This window comes from Glycine soja, chromosome 10 (assembly GCF_004193775.1).
Source record: "Glycine soja cultivar W05 chromosome 10, ASM419377v2, whole genome shotgun sequence".
NCBI lineage: Eukaryota > Viridiplantae > Streptophyta > Magnoliopsida > Fabales > Fabaceae > Glycine > Glycine soja.
This window is the reverse complement of record NC_041011.1, coordinates 2,654,151-2,669,926: the sequence shown is the minus strand read 5'-3', so window position 1 is coordinate 2,669,926 and position 15,776 is coordinate 2,654,151. Positions and strand designations below refer to the sequence as shown.

General features: G+C 31.2%; 1 pseudogene; it reads right to left on the bottom strand.

Moving 5' to 3' along the window:
• Positions 1-4,349: 4,349 nt before the first annotated feature.
• On the bottom strand, positions 4,350-9,021 carry LOC114372014 (annotated as a pseudogene).
• Positions 9,022-15,776: the final 6,755 nt, after the last annotated feature.

The following is a 15,776-nucleotide window of genomic DNA, read 5'->3' as shown; positions in this document are numbered from 1 at the left end:
CTCGATTTCTTGGAAGCACATTCACTTTGTTTTTGGCCCCTTCCTCGTGAAGCAATTGGATGATGCCATGATGGGATAGCAAGAGTGGGTGGGCCATTGGTTTGGAAAATTCTGGAAGCTATAGAAGCAAGCATGGAGGGATTTGGATTTGGTTGTCACACTGATTTTAGAATGAATAAATTATGTTGGTAAGAGTATATCTATGTCATGTTTATTCATGGTCTTGATAAAGATTATTTTTTATCAATCAATATTAATATCATAATTAGAAAAAGAATATTAATATTTGATAGTTGGTTGTGGACTTGTGGCTACATGCCTGATTGGTAGGAGGAAAACTAATTCATGATTTCATGAGACGAAAAACATATAACAGTATTTCCGTACAATTCTATACGCAATATATAATGAGCTCAAGTCAGATATTTTAAGATCACACAGCTAAAAAGTGTAAACAAAACTCAGCCGAGGCAATTGTAACCATTTATTTGTGGGTGAAGAGTGTGCAAGTGGGCATCATAGTGCTTAGTGCATGCAGTCCATACTCCCGGATGTGAGTGAAATAGTCAGCATATTGAAATATTATACTAAGAACTAGAAGCATCTTGCTTTGGGTTCCCAGACCCACCCACAACTACTACATGCAACTTGAATTTCTTTAATCTTAAAACGATAAGAATAACTCGTCACGATCGAGAAGCTACAACAGGTCAAGGTCCTAAATTAATGACGAGTAAAATTAGATAAGATGGCTGTATCAGATACAAGTTCTATAATATTCTGGAATGTACTAGATTTTTGTATTTGTGTGATATGACATTTTATTTTTAATTTGGTACACAAATTATTGTTGGTTCTCCTTTCCCTTGTTAATGATAATTTCCTGTTTTCTTTTGCCTTTGCCACGGCGTTGTAGTTTTCGTCTTTGGGACCTGCTGTCCTCCACATCACATGTGACAAAACATTTGCACGTCAAGTTGCACCATGTCTTAATTACAATTGAAGCTCGTTTGTTCATTAATTATGATCATGAAGTGGATGAGAAGAAAGGTTAATCAATGGATTCATGTCACACGCGAATGTACGTATAAATAATAGTATCTTATATATATTAATTAACGGATTTAACCATCTAATAAGAATGTTAGGCTTCTTTTTTTTTTTTGACGTCTTGGGTTTAGTCCTGGAAAGTGGAAACTGAAATTTCCATGATGATTATTAGTCCGTGTAGCTTTTGTTGCCTAATTTGCTGGATTATACTTATACACATCTTTATTCTAAAAAAGTGGGTATAAATATACGTATCGTGTTAACTTATTTGAACCGTGTTAACGTCTCCTTTTACATAAAAAAATAAATAAATATAAAATCCAAATAACCTAAACTTGTTTGACTCACTTAAGCTGTAAGATAGGAACATTTGTGCTTCAACGATGGCTACCACTATCCGATGCTGGGGGTATTGATCCTCTCTCCATATATATGTTTGTACTTTGCAGCATGGCCTCCCAACAAGGTTCAGTTTTACTTTTCAGTGGCAATATATTCATTGCTTTTCAATGTGGAATTCGGACGTTCTCCATGGTTTGTGCATATGTCAATGTGTTCTAATTTTCCCCCCCTTAAGAAATTGCATATATGCACATTTGTCAATTGTCGTCTATATATCTTTTTAGATGACAGGTTATTCTTAATTGAATGCATATCGAAAGAGGCCAAAAAGATTTTATCCACACAAAAAATATTGGCTTAATTGTAAAATTGGTTCTTCTAATTTGCCTATTTATCTTAATCTTGGTTTTAACCGGTTAAATTTTAAAAACTATAAAGTTAATTAATATTTTCTTAAAAAATAAAAACTTAAAAAATTACTTAAAAAAAAATTAGAACGGTGATCTTTAAAGTAAGAAAAATGTTTTTTTATCACTACACCCTCATTTGAATATTTGGTGTAAAATATAGTATTAATATAAGTTTTATGTGAAAATAATTTAAAATCCAAATTTTTTTTAATTTATTATATTTTTATAATCTTATATATTATCTTTTGAAATATAATATATAAGATTAAATTCTATTTTCACATAAATTAAAATATGTATATTATTTAAGTTTTATTTTTATTTTATATATTATATTTCTTTTAAAATAATATTTATGATTTAGTGACAACATTTTTTTTATCTATATTAAGATATTCATGTTATTTGTTGTAATATAGATAAAAAAAAATTATATCAATAAATCACATACATAAATATTTTTAAAAATAGAAAATAATGTTATTTTATTTAATTACATATCTTTACTATATAATTTCATTCTTAAAAAAATTATGTACCTGATTAAATAAAGTTAAATATAAAAAAATATTATTATAGTAAATAATAAGAATATCTTAATATAGGTAAACAAAATGTTATCATTAAATCACATATATAAATATTTTAAGAGATAAATAAATACTGTCATTTTATGAAATTATAATTTATATAAAATAATATACATAATAAAATTTATATTATATATTTACGATATAAAATAAGTTTTGACTAACGTGATAAAAATACATAAGATTATAAAAATATAATATATAAAATAAAAATAAAACTTATATAAGTATATATATTTTAATTTATGCAAAAATAGAATATAATCTTATATATTGTATTCTAAAAGATAATATATAAGATTATAAAATATAATAAATTTTAAATTATTTTCGCATAAAATTTATATTAATACTATATTTTGTACCAAATATTCAAATGACCATGTGGATGTAGTGATAAAAAATTGTGTCATTCACTTCAAACATCATGAGATAAAAAAATTAATCAAGCCAAGAAAATGATAATAAGACAAAAGAAGAATAGAAGAAATAAGAGGAAAAATCCAAAAGAAGAAGAGTTAGAGCACCAGAAAAAAAAATAATTTAAGGACAAAAAAAAGACAACACAAGCAAGGAATTCCAAAAGAGAAGTAGCAACAATAAAAAAAGAGATAAACACTTAAGAAAAATCCAACAAATGATAAGATTAGGACGAAAGAGAAACAATAATAGGAAACAAACCTTCTAAGAGTTCACCCAAGAGAATAAAACTATTGAAATTAAGGCACTGAGAATAAAGTAACCTGACCACACAAAGAAATAATGTGAGAAAAATAAGAATACCACAAAATAAAGTAGCAACAAAGTAAGGATGGCAATGAAAAGAAGTAACAATAGAAGCAATGAGTGCAAAAAAAAAGTAGAAGCAAGGATCAAGAATAATAATTGAAGAGCCAATTGACGAAATGTGTTGGTGTTAATGTCCACATTATTTTGGAAATATTCTTCCGGAAGAGGCAGAAACTTTAGCCCTCTTCCATTTTATTGCTTGGCTGAGTGAATTTAGGGATCACTGGGTGCTTATCGAGATGGATTCCAAATCTATTGTGGACGGGTTTAATTAAAGGACCTGCTTGGCACGGTCTCAGCTTGACACTATTCTTAGATATTACAAATGCAAGCTTAGATCTTTAGTTTTTAGGAGGCAAATTAATTTTGTCCTCACATTTTAGTGAAAGCATCAAAATTCTATGCTATTGAGGTGTCAAAGTGATGTGAGTTTTGCTTCGTCAGAAAAAAAAAAATACATTATTTCAAGTGTCGAAATGATGTTTTATTTTGATAAAACTACTGGAAATGTGAAGATTTGGAGCATCAAGCCAGACAGTCGTCAACCATAAGATTTGAGACAAAAATCATTCAATATGAAGATCTGTTAAAAATTTGCAATAGTTATTACTAATTAGAATTTGTATTCTATAAATATCTTTTTTATACCTTGTAAAAATGGGTCAGAACTTGTAACTTGTAAGTACCCTACATTCTTTAACACTCGCAAATAAACGAGTTACTATAATATTTTCGACCACTGTTTTTTTTTTCTTTTTTTGCATTTTATATCCATGCACTTTATTTTTACGTTGCATTCTTTACTATCGTTTTATTGTCAATTAGAATATATTTATTGATGTAAAAAATTATAATATATTTATTGGTTTAGTTTACTTTCTCGCAGTTTTGATTTACATTTTTTTCCTATTGATAACTAATTATTTTTTCTTCCTTAACTCCTTCATTTTGCTTAAAAGTTAACCATATTCCTTGAATACCCATAAAGGAGGGTAAAAGATCTTTAAAGGAAGTAAATGTCCTATTCCTTGAAAACCTATAAGATTATGTTTTGTTGATAAAAATATGCTCAAAATTTCACTATCGATAGTGAAAAAGAAAAATAAATTACCTTCTAAAAAAAGAAATTAGATTACCAAATGAGAAAAAAAGTGAAGAGACATTGAGATGTGTGAGATATGGAGCTGTGTATTTAGCAAATATAAAAAAAGGAATGTATAAATGTTAAAATTTCGGCCACCCCTAAAAATAGAGTCTTCGGATAGTTAAATCTTATTTAACTATACTTTTCATTTACAAATTCACTTTTGGTGACCGTTAATGTTTTCATTTGGCAGAATTCATGGTCTTGACTCATGGCTCGTGGCTATTGACACGACAGTGAAGTTCTAACATTTTTTGATGGAATGGATCCACTGAGAGAGCAGCACGACAGTCTCTTAGTGCACCTAAAACATCCCCCTTGTGTTCATGGAATGCTGCACGTAGATGCAAGAGGTGCAAATCAGCTTTGAATGCAATTGCTCTAGAGAGTTCCGCAATGGCTTCCTCTTCCTTATGGCTGTCCATCAGAACTGCAACCACATACACCATATACAAATTATCAACAATATTGAGTACTAGCTGCAATACCATAATGTGATATGACGATATGAGTAAGATTGACTACTGCAATAGCACCCACAACAACGACAATATTAAGATACAATATCAAATATTTATAAAAATAACATATAAGCAAGTTGCTTATAGCAGACCAACAGAATTGTGGGTGAGTAGACAAGCAAAATATGAACCTGCTGCTCGATATCTGTAAGGATACACCCGAAGTGGATCTAATCTAGTCACCATCTCCAGATCTGCCTTTGTGATTTCACGATCACCATACTCAGACCTCTTCTCATATGCTGATGCATTGTTTCTTGCCTTCTCAATAAGGTTGGTCATTTCCTTGTAAGCGGCAGCCTTATCATTTTTAGAAAATGAACACGAGCAAGACCCTGATGGGCTCGGGTGTGCTGGATTTTAAGGGCCTTGATATAGCAATCTTCTGCTAACTCCAATTTCCCACAATCAACATAAACACTTCCAAGATTGTTTAGAGCCTGGTAAATTAAGTGGAAGAAAACAATTGTAAAACAAAAGGCTAATTGTATCCAAAGTAGCAAACTTATATGGATACGATGTTTGTTATTAACCCGTGTGAAGGTCCACTTGTTTTGTTGATCAGTAAAATATTTCCAACACACGGAACAATTGAAGAACTATACCTGACCTTTGCGCAGATTATCAGAAGGACACCTCAAGGCATCTTCCAGAAGAGAAATAACAGTTGAAGAACATGATGAATCTAAACTGGAGTCGGCCAATGCATAGGCCTTCAGGAAGTAGGCCTCAAAAGACCTTTTAATACTAATAGACTCTTCAGCTTTTTGAAGCCCTTCCTCACAATGACCTGTATCATACAAGATCCAGCCCTCATATACAAGTCTTTCATGCTCACTTGATACATGTTGCCAAGCTAACTGTAAACTCCGCATGGCAGCCTCAGGACAGTTTAGCCTTCAAATAAATGTCAGATTTATAGACTCAGCATACATAAGTTCCAGTCAGTATTAGAATCAGAATACAAAGAAAAAGGGATCTTGAAGCAGCAGAATTTGCAGTTTTATGTTTATTGACAGAGATGTAGTGACTTATAAATAGACAAAGAATTCTACATACACTTTGAAAAATTAAAAACAGCCATCATTTATCTATTCTTTTAGTTATGATTCAATATATGTACATGAGAGACACCAATTACCATATCAGATTCCTATGGTTCATAGGTGGAGTTAGGTGGAATTCAAGATCTTTTTACAATAAAATAGGGTACAGGCCCGTGCTCATCACGATAAAAGCAACTTTTATTCACATCATATCCATCATTTATACAAGAACAACAAAAATGCTACTGGACAGGAGGAGAGAGAAAAAACAAGGAAGTGACACATTGCATTTGCCTGGACAGTTATCAAAACATTCTTAATATACCTGAGGAGAAGCAATGACTGTCTGAAGTATAGAACACCTTTTGCTACATCAGATTCAAGCATCTGGTAGATGACAGATAGAGACTCAATATCATCAACAGCAGACCAACAGTCATATAATCGGACCCAACAATCTGCTGTTGTCCAATGTTCGACATGCTCACGCACAAGAGTACAGAGCTGAGATGCAGCTACACGCCCTTCAAACATTTTATAAGATGGACACAGGGAAAGAATTGCTTGAACATCTCGGAGCGCTGCTTTGTAGTCCTCAAGGACCAGATAGATAAAAAACCGCAGTTCCAAGCACTCTAATGAAAGTTTGAAGCCAAGAATCCGGTTGATTTCAGCCAGTGCAACTTGAACATTCCCTGACTTCATTAAAGAGGCAGTCCTATACATGTAGGGATATATAAGAGTAGGATCCAGTTCAGTTGCTTTCTCAAGGTCTTTCCGCCTCAAATCACCATCACAGTATAGTGATCTTTCCTGGTACATCCATCCAAGTGGAGTAACAGAAGAAATGACTGAGCTGATCTTCTCATAAGATAAAAGTTTCTCACCCTTTATAGAGTCCAGTCTAGCTAAACCCGCAACAGAATAAATATGACCTACATTTAAAGCCCTCTCAAAAAGACAATAGGCTTCATCATATTCTTTCCTTGAGAGTCTTACACATCCCAATTGATGAAATGCCAGCAGTCTCTGCTTGTCATTTTCAGCAAAATCAACTAACCGTTCCAGGAAATGAGCTGTTGTGTCTGAACTAGAATTAAGGTTCATAGAAACTTCACTCAAGAAACAGAAAAGTGAAAATATACCAGGCCCAACCATGACTGCCAACTGCTGTTTATTAGCATGAATAAATAACTCCACAACCCGATTGTCACTCAAGCATTTGGGAATATTACGTAAAAGAACTTGTAAACAAGAAGCCGCAAGGACAGCTGAATTCTGATCAACAGCATATTCCATGAGTTCCAGTGCATCTTCTCTGGAGGAAACTAAGGATGCAAGTCTTCTGTCACAAGCCTGTTTTAGTCCTTCGCAACAATACTTATTTGCAAAAGCTAATATTTCCACCAAAAGATTTGGAGGGACGTCAAGTAAACTGTCTGTCAAGCTGAAATAACTTACTGCCCTCATACCTGAAGGAGAGAGATTGTTTTCAGACAAATCTATAGTCTCAGAAAGTGATTCCCTGAAACAACCCTTTAGCATTGCATGGAATGGTGCTGAAAGTTCAGAAATCTTTTGTCTATCACAGACTATCTTCTCATCTCCAATTTTAAAGATAACATATTCTGAAGCATCGTTCCCATTCATCAAAGCTCTATCTTGGGAACTTACATTTTTATCAAAAGGAATATGAGATTCTACATCTATGGGTCCAAATTCCTTTTCACATTTACCACAAGCTGTGAGCAACTGAGCAACTAATTCTTCTCCTTGCTTCTCATACTTCAGCCATGCCCCAAATATAATTTTCTCATGAACAGTGTTTGCTCTCTGCCAAGCTGACCGGAGGCTTCTACGCATCAGTTTGACATCCCCCAGGCCCTTAAAGACCTGGTATTGTAACAAAAACAGATTTGATTGTTCCTGTGGAGGACAAGATTCAAGTTCTTCATGGATTTGAGCTAAGACTTCCACATAATCAACAGGTTTGAAGAATGGGAGTATCGGTGACTGTGGGACCTTGATTAGGGATTCTCTGTGGCAGTTAACAGTATACACCACTTCAATGAAATGACTAAAATAAGCAAAGCTTCAAAATAAAAAATGTTGGCCAGAAAAACTTACATTGATGCAGAAGAGGACTGTGATGACAATCTGGGAAGCTTCCCTCTTTCAACTTGGAGCCAGGACTGTGGATTCAAAGCACTATGGTGTGCTTCTTTACACGACTCTGCGGTGAAGAAAGTCCTCATAGGGCATAAGAGGCAAAACAAGTCCCAGATCTCCACTATAATACCACTGTATGCTTCCTCTTCAAAATCAAACCTTTACAAATTGAAGCCAAAGAAAAGGAGCAGACCTACCAAAAGAGAAAAGAGAGAAGCTTCAACCTGCAGGTCACATTCCACAACCCTCAACTCAAAAATTCCCAACCCCAGAAAGAAAAAACACTTATTTTCTTTTTTCCTTTCTTCCTTTAACTGTTCCCCTTTTAGAAGCAACAGAACAAACAATCTCAAAGTAACGGTCTTTCCTAAAAAAAATGATCATACCCATTAACTAAATCTAAGTCAAGACTTATATTCCTGAAAAAAGGGGGAACATTTAATAATAATTTTACTCTACTCTCTTCATTTCAGCATTAAACAAGGAATATATAGACAAAACGGTCAAATAGCTAAGAAAGATCTCAACACAAAAAAAAAAATGGCCACTTGAATTGTAGCTGGTTCATCCAAATCAGCACACAAAATGCCAGAGAGAGAGAAACTTCACCTGTGGCTTCAATCTGCAGAACCAAATGAAGGGTTCGGAGCATGAGATGAAGGGCATAGAGATCAAATCCAAGTGAGGGGGAATCTAACTGAAAATTTTCGACTTTAACTAACTTTTACTTTTTCCTTTGGTTGGTGAAAGGGAAAGTGAATTACTTTTCCCTTCTTTCCGTTGTAGTTGGAGACCATAGAAGTTGCAGCTACTGTTGGTTGGAAGTTGAACTTACCAAAATCAATAGGAATCAAAGTTTAAACTTGGTTGATTGAAGGATAAAAAAAACAGAACTAAAAACAAAAACAATTGATGAAACAATTGAAATAAAAAAGGAAAATAACAGGAGAATGACAGATATTGCGCAGTCCTTTTCCCATGCCAATGACAAACGCCCATATATTCCTCGTCTGAAAATGATGTCTTGTTCAATTCTTTCAGCCAAACAATAATTGTCTGATTTACTTTGAAATATTTTTATTTCTGTAAATACTTAACTTAGTCATAAGGAAAATTATGTTAATCCTTGACAAAAATTTGAAATTCATTTGTTTTTTACAATATGTTTGTTTTGAATTTAAAAAATATTTTAATGACTGAACATGCATTAGAAAACTAAATTGATTTTTATTTTAAATATTAAAAATAAAATCTAAAAAAATTAACTTTATGTCATATGCTTTTTATAACTACTTTTTTTTTAAGAATAGGATTAACCCTATTCTTGAAAACTATGTAATATTAACTCCAATTCTTCAACTATCTTGCACTAAGTGTTTTTTTTTCTTTTTTACATTATGTGGTTGCTTCGAAATAGAGGGGAAAGAGTATAGATAGGAGTCATAACAAAATTTAAGGTATTTGGTACCATTTAAAGAAATAATTGTAAAAATAATAGTTCCTATAAGATTTTTGTTTCTTTGCAAATCAAAGAAGAAATTGGTTGGAAATACTAACCAAGTTAACTAATGACAAAAGTACTTTTCTTGTAGTTTTTTTTTATCATGATATTAGTATGAAATAATTTCGGTCGAAAGTGATGATTAATCTTGTCAAAAACTATGAGTGCATAATAAGATGAGTATTTTTCTTTCAATATAATTTATTTTTACCTAAGGATCAATCAAGATTTGAATTTTGGATCACTTGATTGAGTGACATATCTTTAATAAACTGTTTCTTCTTATTTTTGTAACTCCCACAATAATCTTTTTCTATTCGTGTTGATGCTCATCGTTGTGAAGTGTTGCACCATTGGTCTTATGGGGAAGTCTTGCACTACTCACATCTCCGACCATATATTCACCTTTCTTCATCACATTCTTGTTAATAAGTTATATTCACATAATAATCAATTATGTGTCTATAATTGATTACTTGGAAGAAGCCATTTGATGCACAATTGATTAAACTTACCAATATTTTTCTTACATATTGATGTAGAACTCATATTCAGTGCATTATTGATTATATATCTAGCAAAATCATTGATTAGCTGTGATGTAATAATTGTAATTTAAAATTAAAGAATTCATATTCATCACATCATTGATTATATTCACATATTGAAAGAACCATTTAATCGATTATCATATCCATATAATCTATTAAATGACTTCCATATGTTTATCTGGTCTCATATTTCAGTTAAAGTATGACACAAGTCATTATTTCAATTTGAAAGGTGTAAAATAATTTTTTATAATCTAATTTCTCGTTTCTTCTTTTATTCAAACCAAATAACTTCATAATATTGTTTTTCTTTTATTTCTTTCAAATCAAACAACTCCAAATTCTAACATATTTCTCTCTTTTCTATTTTTCTCTGTTTATTTCCTTATTACCAAACAAAGTGTTAAGTTGATCATTTTATTAAGTTGTCGTATAAAGGAATGTTATATGTAAAATACATATAAACTTATGAAAAAAATGGGTCAGTTTGGCCCAATTAGATGAGCTACGCCAGGACGGCAAAATTATAGCTTCATATGAAAATTGGATTGGTCCATCTGGCTTTTACTTCTAGCCCATTAAATTAATGTTTGAACAGTCAATTTGGATTGACCACTACTTTTGGGTGAAGTTATTTATTTTGACATATTATGCTTTTAAAACCTAGTTCGTAACACAGGTTTTCCAACTCGAGGTACTTGTGAGTATGTTGAGTAATTCTGTTAATCTTAAAGTATACTTTTTTAAGAGGTGAAGGACACTCAACCCCATATTGTCATTTGGGTCATGTCCCTTTAACGTTTGAATTGTAAATGTAACAATTTGTGGTCCACGTGTTTGTTTTGGATTTTATGTTTCATCTCATAGTAGTTTTTTTTTTGAAAAAATGTCATAGTAGTTATGACAAGTGAGATTTTATGTTATGATTATGAAATTTTTTTTGTCTTAATCATCCAGTCATAAGAAAAAATAGATTTTGATTAATTCAGAGTTTGATTTAGAAATAAGTAAAATATGGTAAAAATTATTTTCACCAATGATAAAATTCATGTAATATCAAAACGATTGAACTTTAACTTCATCTCATTAATTATATATGTCCAATCATTTGGTTATCATCATATCAATTTAATAGTTGTTTGGGATGTCATTTTTATCCCTATAATCAAGATGAAAATATTAATTTTATTATATTAAATGGTAGAATATTTAATCTTTTAACTAATTGGACATATTTAATCTCTTTAGGCAGTTTATTTAAATACAAAAAAAATATTAATCATATATTTTAGTTCATTTGATTAGCATGGTGTGTGTAAGTTATTGAAAATCATTGGTATTTATCTTTGATTCAGATTAAAAAAATCACATGAATCTCATTAAATGAAAAATAAACTTAATTAATTTTTAATTTTTTTCTTGCTACAAAATATCATTAAATGAAAAATATATAGACTGTAAACCTTTAGTAAAATAGACATAAATTTGATCTAATGCCAATGTTGGTTCGTATTGCAAGGATACAACAAAACAAGATCAAACTAAAAAGATATATTTACATATACACAGCGAAGATGAATTATATTGTTATTCTTTTAAGGAGTCAATTTTCTCCTTTGCATGACAACAGAAAGGGGCTATTTATACAGCAGTAACCCCAGAGTTATAAAAGCCACAACAGTTAAAGCAGTTAAAAAAATATATTAAAAATAGTAAACTAAAATATAGAGTCAATAGTTACTACAGCCAGAGAATATATTAATTTGTCTTAAAAAGAATATTGGTAGACAATATCCATCATTTACTTATAGGCTAAGTATGGTGCAAACGATTGACCTAACCTATATTAGTATTTACTTATTAAATTATGATAATTAAAAACTGGTTTAGTCAGAAAATTTATTTAAATCAAATATGAGAACATCTTTGAACATCTTCCCACCTTAATTTGTCTGGTTCGCAATGCTTCTAGTGCTTTCTTTTGCTTGAACTTGGGGTCTTCCATTACTTTGGCTAAGCTTTGTGGTGGATCCAGTTGCAAAATCGATGACTAATTAAGGTGCAAGTCGACTCTCATTAGGACCTGCTAATGATGTAAGACACCAAATTTATGTTAAATTAGATATATGATATGATTAAATGGAAATGGCAGGAGAAGTTTAGACATATCTAAAGTGTCCTCTCTCACTTTGGATATTGTCATGATTCGTTGGATTAGACGATTCTCCACCTCATATTTGGCTGTGACCATCTGACACCACTTTTCTAGAGCTTGCTATTTGCTGTGTGTTTAGTTTGTATTTTGTTGAACTAGGCTATTTTGTCTCCTACATTCAACTTAATAATAACTGTTCTTATTATTTTAATTTAAGTTTATCATATAGTACTAATTATGTACACGCTTAAAGAGTTGACAATGCATTTATTTGTGCATAATTATTAAATTCAACAAATGTTGATGACACACTGGAATACATTTTTTTCAAGGGTAATTTTGCTTTATGTGAAATGAAATTTGGTTGTGCTACAACGGGTCCTTGGTGTTAAATCCAATAAAAACGTGCTGATGGATAAGATCCAAACTTGAGAGCTGTAAAGTAGACCATATAAGCACATGAAATGCTGAATCTGAATCCTACAAGACTTGAAATGAATGAGTGAATGTTTGTTAGGTATAAAACTACTTTTAGTTTTAGGCGTTAACGTAAACTAATCATCTCTCCCTTATTCAACTATTCTAGAATACTTATCCTCGTTATCTTGCAGTGATCATATGTATAAAAAGAACTCAAATATTAGAAAATTTACAAATTTACAATAATTCATGAATAATCTCATGCTCAACAAAAAATGTAACTCAAATATTAGCTGTAGTGTTTCTTTTTTGTTTTTGCTCTTCGACCCCGTTTCATCAGTTACAGGCTAATCACCGTTGGAAAAATCTAGAGTTTCCAATCCGTACACGCGTCAATCAGAAAACACACCACGTGTCCAACGCATACTTACACATGGGGAACGTTCACGTTCCCCCGTTTGTGTACGCGTTGGACACGTGGTGTGTTTCTGATTGACGCGTGTACGGATTTGGAAACTCTAGATTTTTCCAACGGTGATTAGCCTGTAACTGATGAAACGGGGTCGAAGAGCAAAAACAAAAAAGAAACACTACAGCTAATATTTGAGTTACATTTTTTGTTGAGCATGAGATTATTCATGAATTATTGTAAATTTGTAAATTTTCTAATATTTGAGTTCTTTTTATACATTATGATCACTGCAAGATAACGAGGATAAGTATTCTAGAATAGTTGAATAAGGGAGAGATGATTAGTTTACGTTAAACGCCTAAAACTAAAAGTAGTTTTATACCTAACAAACATTCACTCATTCATTTCAAGTCTTGTAGGATTCAGATTCAGCATTTCATGTGCTTATATGGTCTACTTTACAGCTCTCAAGTTTGGATCTTATCCATCAGCACGTTTTTATTGGATTTAACACCAAGGACCGTTGTAGCACAACCAAATTTCATTTCACATAAAGCAAAATTACCCTTGAAAAAAATGTATTCCAGTGTGTCATCAACATTTGTTGAATTTAATAATTATGCACAAATAAATGCATTGTCAACTCTTTAAGCGTGTACATAATTAGTACTATATGATAAACTTAAATTAAAATAATAAGAACAGTTATTATTAAGTTGAATGTAGGAGACAAAATAGCCTAGTTCAACAAAATACAAACTAAACACACAGCAAATAGCAAGCTCTAGAAAAGTGGTGTCAGATGGTCACAGCCAAATATGAGGTGGAGAATCGTCTAATCCAACGAATCATGACAATATCCAAAGTGAGAGAGGACACTTTAGATATGTCTAAACTTCTCCTGCCATTTCCATTTAATCATATCATATATCTAATTTAACATAAATTTGGTGTCTTACATCATTAGCAGGTCCTAATGAGAGTCGACTTGCACCTTAATTAGTCATCGATTTTGCAACTGGATCCACCACAAAGCTTAGCCAAAGTAATGGAAGACCCCAAGTTCAAGCAAAAGAAAGCACTAGAAGCATTGCGAACCAGACAAATTAAGGTGGGAAGATGTTCAAAGATGTTCTCATATTTGATTTAAATAAATTTTCTGACTAAACCAGTTTTTAATTATCATAATTTAATAAGTAAATACTAATATAGGTTAGGTCAATCGTTTGCACCATACTTAGCCTATAAGTAATGATGGATATTGTCTACCAATATTCTTTTTAAGACAAATTAATATATTCTCTGGCTGTAGTAACTATTGACTCTATATTTTAGTTTACTATTTTTAATATATTTTTTTTAAACTGCTTTAACTGTTGTGGCTTTTATAACTCTGGGGTTACTGCTGTATAATAGCCCCTTTCTGTTGTCATGCAAAGGAGAAAATTGACTCCTTAAAAGAATAACAATATAATTCATCTTCGCTGTGTATATGTAAATATATCTTTTTAGTTTGATCTTGTTTTGTTGTATCCTTGCAATACGAACCAACATTGGCATTAGATCAAATTTATGTCTATTTTACTAAAGGTTTACAGTCTATATATTTTTCATTTAATGATATTTTGTAGCAAGAAAAAAATTAAAAATTAATTAAGTTTATTTTTCATTTAATGAGATTCATGTGATTTTTTTAATCTGAATCAAAGATAAATACCAATGATTTTCAATAACTTACACACACCATGCTAATCAAATGAACTAAATATATGATAATATTTTTTTTGTATTTAAATAAACTGCCTAAAGAGATTAAATATGTCCAATTAGTTAAAAGATTAAATATTCTACCATTTAATATAATAAAATTAATATTTTCATCTTGATTATAGGGATAAAAATGACATCCCAAACAACTATTAAATTGATATGATGATAACCAAATGATTGGACATATATAATTAATGAGATGAAGTTAAAGTTCAATCGTTTTGATATTACATGAATTTTATCATTGGTGAAAATAATTTTTACCATATTTTACTTATTTCTAAATCAAACTCTGAATTAATCAAAATCTATTTTTTCTTATGACTGGATGATTAGACAAAAAAAATTTCATAATCATAACATAAAATCTCACTTGTCATAACTACTATGACATTTTTTCAAAAAAAAAACTACTATGAGATGAAACATAAAATCCAAAACAAACACGTGGACACAAATTGTTACATTTACAATTCAAACGTTAAAGGGACATGACCCAAATGACAATATGGGGTTGAGTGTCCCTTTCACCTCTTAAAAAAGTATACTTTAAGATTAACAGAATTACTCAACATACTCACAAGTACCTCGAGTTGGGAAAACCTGTGTTACGAACTAGGTTTTAAAAGCATAATATGTCAAAATAAATAACTTCACCCAAAAGTAGTGGTCAATCCAAATTGACTGTTCAAACATTAATTTAATGGGCTAGAAGTAAAAGCCAGATGGACCAATCCAATTTTCATATGAAGCTATAATTTGCCGTCCTGGCGTAGCTCATCTAATTGGGCCAAACTGACCCATTTTTTTCATAAGTTTATATGTATTTTACATATAACATTCCTTTATACGACAACTTAATAAAATGATCAACTTAACACTTTGTTTGGTAATAAGGAAATAAAC